The 6,454-nt window shown below is 48.3% G+C and overlaps 1 non-coding gene across 1 annotated transcript; it reads right to left on the reverse strand.

Moving 5' to 3' along the window:
* Positions 1–4,575: 4,575 nt before the first annotated feature.
* Positions 4,576–4,648, reverse strand: Trnaa-cgc. Its single transcript has one exon. It is a non-coding gene; the product is annotated as a tRNA-Ala (tRNA).
* Between the last annotated feature and the right edge of the window lie 1,806 nt (positions 4,649–6,454).

Here is a 6,454-nt window from a genome sequence, read left to right on the forward strand (position 1 = left end):
GGACCTATTACGCTGTCCTGGGGCACACCTAAAATTACGCTTGTTTCTGTCGAAGTCACCGTGTTCAGGTCGATATACTGCTCTGTGTCTGTTAGGAAACTTTCTTTCCAACTACATAGGTCATCGGACAGACCGTAAGCACGCACTTTTTGGAGCAAGCGACAGTGCAGAACTGAGTCGAACGCTTTTCGAAATTCGACAAATATGGCATCAACCTGGGAGCCGGTATCTAGAGCCTGTTGTATATCATGCACAAAGAGGTCCAGCTGTGTCTCGCATGACCGATGTTTCCTAAAACCATGCTGGTTTCTGCAGATGAGCTTCTCAGTGTCTTAGAAAGGTCATTATGTCTGAACACAAAATATGTTCCATGAGTCTACAACAAATCGATGTCAGTGAAATTGGTCAATAATTATGTGCACCCGATTTTCTACCCTTTTTATGGATTGCTATGACCTGGGCTTTCTTCCAGTCCCGTGTAATTTTCCGCTGTTTCAATGATCTCTGAAAGATGATGGATAAGAATGGTGCTACATTTGTAGCATAGTGAACACATAATCTTACGGGGATACCGTCTATCACCACAACAGTTAATGCTGCAGGTGCACTTCGAGAATATCACCGGCTGAAAGGATTACGGAATTGTCCACTTTCTCCACCTGCTGTGCGGAACGTGATGAAGAAGTTCGATTCAACTGGAGATCTGGGTATCGCTTCGGGAAGAGGCCGACAACCGGTCGCTCCATTGATGAATTGGCTGTCGCTATGGTAGATAACGCTGCGCACAATTCCCGAACGTCACGCAGTGCTCGTGCTGTATCACGACAGTTGAACATCGCGTCGTCCACTGTACGGAAGGTGCTTCTCAAATGGTATCCGTACAAGATCCATATCGTACAGCAGCTTGCAGCACAGGACGCACAACGACGTGTTGACTTCGCTCTCCACTTTCTCGCAACGATTAAAGTTGATGAGGGCTGGCTCTGGACCATCCTATCGACAGATGAATCTCAGTTTCCTCTGACGGGTGAAGTGAACATACAGAATTGCCGACTATAGGGATCGTCAGTTCCAGTCACTGTGGATGAAGTTAATGTGTATGGTGAACGTGTCACCGTATGGTGTGGTTTCATGGCTAAGTTCATCTTCAGTCTATTCTTTTGTGAATAGGTTGGCGCTCAAGGACCAAAGACGTGCAGCGTGACTGGCCAGTGTTTCTTCCATATGCTTCGCCAACCTTTCATACCCACCCTACAGGAGAGATCCGCATTGAACTCAACAGCTCTCATGCAAGATGAGGCCACATCGTACATCACTGGTGAAATTCAGCTGCTCCTCAGAATTATCAACCGATCATTTCCAAATGCTTGGCTGGCACGGTCACCTGATCTCACTCTCTGTGATTTCTGGTTGTGGGGCTACCTGAAGGACAGGGTTTACCAGGGGAGCATTCACCATGTGCTGACCTGAAGTGCAACATATCAAGAGGGGTAGCCAGCATACCTATGGACATGCTTCGTTCTGCTATGCTGAATGCAACCCTGTACATTCAGACTCCTGTGGACACTGATATGTGCCATATTGGCCCCTTTTGTAGCAGTAATAGCACTGGTATATAAGAGTGCGATGTATCGTAACAGATTAAAAGTCTTTCAACTGAAATGATTCTGCATTATTTCCCTTCCCAATGTTCTTGACATTAATGATACCAAGTTTGGGACTCGTATGGTAATTAGTTCCCTTTTTTTTTGTTTCTTGTACTTTCACTTTATAGAAAGGTGGGTCGGCAGCTGCTTACATATGCTGCTGTTTGGCCAACAGAAAAACACATAGTGAACATGGAGACAAATAACTAAAAATACATGAATGTTACGAACAGAAGACACACACAAGAATAGTAAGGAAGGCTTTCGTCAGCTGGCTCTGGTTTCATAAACAAGTTCAACAGTGCACACAAACGAAGACAATGAGTTTGACACGTGAATGAAGGAGCACACCAGAGATAACACTGATGCACATAAATGAAGAAAACACTGTGGCACTAAACTGTTGGCGATCTTTGGCACAGAAAACACTGAACACACTTGATGAGTTGGGGGGGGGGGGCTGCAACTGGGTGTAGAGGACAGGCAGGGGGGAAAGGAGCAGGGGGGGGGGGGGAGGAAGAGGCCAGTGAGAGAAAAGAAGGAAAAGAAGGGAGATGCGAGGGCATAGGGTAGGGTTAGGTGTGGAAACCTGAGAATAGGGGGGGGGGGGGGCGGGCTGGAGGGAGTCGGAAAATGGGAGAGCAGAGGAGGGGAAGAAAGGATGGTGAGAAAGGAGAGATAGCTAGGTGAAAGGGGGGAAGGGGGAGAGGGAGTATTAGATCTGGTAGAAGGGGTATATGGAAGGAATGAGGACATCATCAAGGAGGGGGAGTTGGTGGAAGTCACCTTGGGCAAGGGTGTGGAGAGTGTGAAGATGGAGAGCAGGTGGGATGCAATGGTACAGGCGAGGCAGTGGGGTGGGGTAGGAGAGGATGGGAGAGACAAGCGGGTGGGGACGATCAAGCTTTTGGGAGGTGTAAAGGATACGTATCTGTAATTACTTTCCGTGTTTTAACATGTTAACTGGGGGAAGTTTGGTTATAACCACCCAGTATCTCCGCCACACACACAGATAAGCACATATATACCGGACGGTAACTCACAGAGTAAAGACGTAGATGTAGACATGTACAGGGTCTATCAAAAAGAACCATCCGATTTTCTAAAACAATTATAACTATTACGCTATTTGAGATACGTGCGTGAACAACATACTGTTGGAAAGAACATACTCTCAAGTTTTACATGGTTCCCGCTAGATAGCAGCAGTGTGCGCCCACTTCAATTCTAGTAAAAATGGTGTCGGGGCAACATGAAACGTTTTGTATTCTACGATTTTCGCAGTGTGGGTCAGTAATAACTCTTGAGCATGACTTTCGTATTAGATGTGGTGTGGACTCTTCTACACGAGACAACGACATGAGAAATTCCGAGAAACGGTTTGTTTGTGTAAACTAAAATCGCCAGGCTGTTTCCTAGCGCCTGACACAGACGTCGAACGTATCCGCCACAGTTTCACACAGTCAACATTGTCAAAAGCGTTCATATAGACGTAACAAATCGGATGATTCTTTCTGATACCCAGCGGATATTTAGAAATCGTAGTATAACAGCGCATCGCCACTAGCAGAACAGGATGCAATCTAGTGCTACGGCGTTTCCTGGAATGGGGGATATAACGAGTTCCCCGAGTTTACCCTGCTGTCAAGCGAGGTACGGAGCTAGCGCGTAATACAGCTGCGCTGTTCCCAGCTAATGTATTAACAGAGAGTTCGATCAGGCGGGTCGCGTCCGTCGAGCGATGTTAACTGCCGCGCATACATTGACGTAAACGGTGCCGTTACGCCGCAATGTAGTGCACTAGATATACATCCCCCAGCGTAACCTAAATATGGAAACAAGATTTTGTAAACAAAATAGTAAGTGTAAATCATTTCTCCTGTAACGTGTGGAAAAAGAATTCACCCCGGTTTCGTTTTGTGAGCATAGATTTGCGAAATTTGGGTAGCAGTGCTGTCGCAATGCTAGCAGAGCGAACTTGGCAAATTTAAGAATTTCCGCAGGCTTTTTGTCGGTTCGCAAGAACTCTCGTTAACTGCTTTTCGACGTCTATAGTTTAATCATTGACTCCACTACAGCAATTTCGCTGCGAACGGGGCATCAATGTGCGTCAAAGAATTCTCTCATCGTTATGAAGACCACAACCATCATGAAACTTGACCCTTAAAGCCATTTCCAAGGGATGATATGTTTAGCATTTGTCGCGTACGGTATGCCGGTTTCGGCACTGTCTTATAGAATACTTCTCAATTACTCAGCCGGCCGCTGTGGCCGAGCGGCTCTAGGCGCTTCAGTCCGGAACCTCGCGGCTGCTACGGTCGCAGGTTCGAATTCTGCCTCGGGCATGGATGCGTGTGATGTCCCTTAGGTTAAGTTAGGTTTAAGTAGTTCTACGTTCTAGGGGACTGATGACCTCAGATGCTAAGTCCCACAGCGCTTTGTGCCATTAGCCATCAACTACTCACTAAAACCTGTTCTTTGAGCAGTTGCAAGCACATTATAGCAACGCTGCTATGTCAAGAGTGTTTCTGCCGCAGCAAAGGTGTGCCGGCATTACAGTTTCTTGGAGAGTTTCTGTTGCTGCAGCAAAGTCGCGCGAACGTGGGGCTGTAGAGACGCAAATAGGTATACAACGAGAGTCTGAAACGCGGTATTGCTTATTTGGAGAATACGTCTTAGTCAAGACATATGAACGTAAAATGTCCGTTAAAAATAGTACACTGAAGTGTATAAATCTAAACGGAATTCCAGCGTGAGTGGTGGTGGTGGTTAGTGTTTAACGTCCCGTCGACAACGAGGTCATTAGAGACGGAGCTCATGCTCGGGTTAGGGAAGGATTGGGAACGAAATCGGCCGTGCCCATTCAAAGGAACCATCCCGGAATTTGCCTGAAGCGATTAAGGGAAATCACGGAAAACCTAAATCAGGATGGCTGGAGACGGGATTGAACCGTCGTCCTCCCGAATGCGAGTCCAGTGTGCTAACCACTGCACCACCTCGCTCGGTTCCAGCGTGAGTTCTGACGACTAAAAAAAAATGGTTCAAATGGGTCTGAGCATTATGCGACTTAACTTCTGAGGTCATCAGTCGCCTAGAACTTAGAACTAATTAAACCTAACTAACCTAAGGGCATCACACACATCCATCCCCGAGGCAGGATTCGAACCTGCGACCGGAGCGGCTGCTCGGCTGCAGACTGTAGCGCCTAGAACTGCACGGCCACTCTGGCCGGCTCTGACGACTAAAAATCGGCCACTTGGCGAGTTGCTATATTAGACCCGACGACCAGAGAAACTGCAAAAGCTAACATATGGCTTGTAAGGGCTGAGGAGCTATTTAAACCAATACAATAACTTTTTTTGCCATCAGTTTCCCGGCTGGCTTGATGGGCCCCATTAGGGATTTCTCTCTTCTGCGAATCTTTTAATCACAGACTGGCGCTTACATTCAGAATCCTCTATATATTGCAACTTCTGTCTTCTCCTTCAGCTTTTGCCCTCTACAGATCCCTCAAGTATTACGAAAGCTATACTCTGATGTGTTAACATATACTCTGTCATTTCCCTTTCTTCTCATCGTTCTATAATATATATTCTTTTCATAGCCAACTCTGTGGAACTCCCATTTCATATCAGTCCACACATTTTACAGCATCCTTCGGAAGCAACGCTTCTGAAATGCTCGGATTATCTTCTCTACCAGATTTCACATCCATATAATCCTGTTCAAGCGGCATGTATCCTGAGAAATATCTTCCAGTTGAGTCGTATGTTTGAGATTCAGCGAGGCATCAACTTTTTGACAATGCTAGAGTGCTACTAATATCGTCCTTGCTTCATCTGTCATGCTTTACCATGCATCACTGGTAGCTACACTTCTGGAAATGGAAAAAAGAAAACATTGACACCGGTGTGTCAGACCCACCATACTTGCTCCGGACACTGCGAGAGGGCTGTACAAGCAATGATCACACGCACGGCACAGCGGACACACCAGGAACCGCAGTGTTGGCCGTCGAATGGCGCTAGCTGCGCAGCATTTGTGCACCGCCGCCGTCAGTGTCAGCCAGTTTGCCGTGGCATACGGAGCTCCATCGCAGTCTTTAACACTGGTAGCATGCCGCGACAGCGTGGACGTGAACCGTATGTGCAGTTGACGGACTTTGAGCGAGGGCGTATAGTGGGCATGCGGGAGGCCGGGTGGACGTACCGCCGAATTGCTCAACACGTGGGGCGTGAGGTTTCCACAGTACATCGATGTTGTCGCCAGTGGTCGGCGGAAGGTGCACGTGCCCGTCGACCTGGGACCGGACCGCAGCGACGCACGGATGCACGCCAAGACCGTAGGATCCTACGCAGTGCCGTAGGGGACCGCACCGCCACTTCCCAGCAAATTAGGGACACTGTTGCTCCTGGGGTATCGGCGAGGACCATTCGCAACCGTCTCCATGAAGCTGGGCTACGGTCCCGCACACCGTTAGGCCGTGTTCCGCTCACGCCCCAACATCGTGCAGCCCGCCTCCAGTGGTGTCGCGACAGGCGTGAATGGAGGGACGAATGGAGACGTGTCGTCTTCAGCGATGAGAGTCGCTTCTGCCTTGGTGCCAATGATGGTCGTATTCGTGTTTGGCGCCGTGCAGGTGAGCGCCACAATCAGGACTGCATACGACCGAGGCACACAGGGCCAACACCCGGCATCATGGTGTGGGGAGCAATCTCCTACACTGGCCGTACACCACTGGTGATCGTCGAGGGGACACTAAATAGTGCACTGTACATCCAAACCGTCATCGAACCCATCGTTCTACC

The sequence above is a fragment of the Schistocerca americana genome, chromosome 3 (genome assembly GCF_021461395.2).
Source record: "Schistocerca americana isolate TAMUIC-IGC-003095 chromosome 3, iqSchAmer2.1, whole genome shotgun sequence".
Classification (NCBI taxonomy): domain Eukaryota; kingdom Metazoa; phylum Arthropoda; class Insecta; order Orthoptera; family Acrididae; genus Schistocerca; species Schistocerca americana.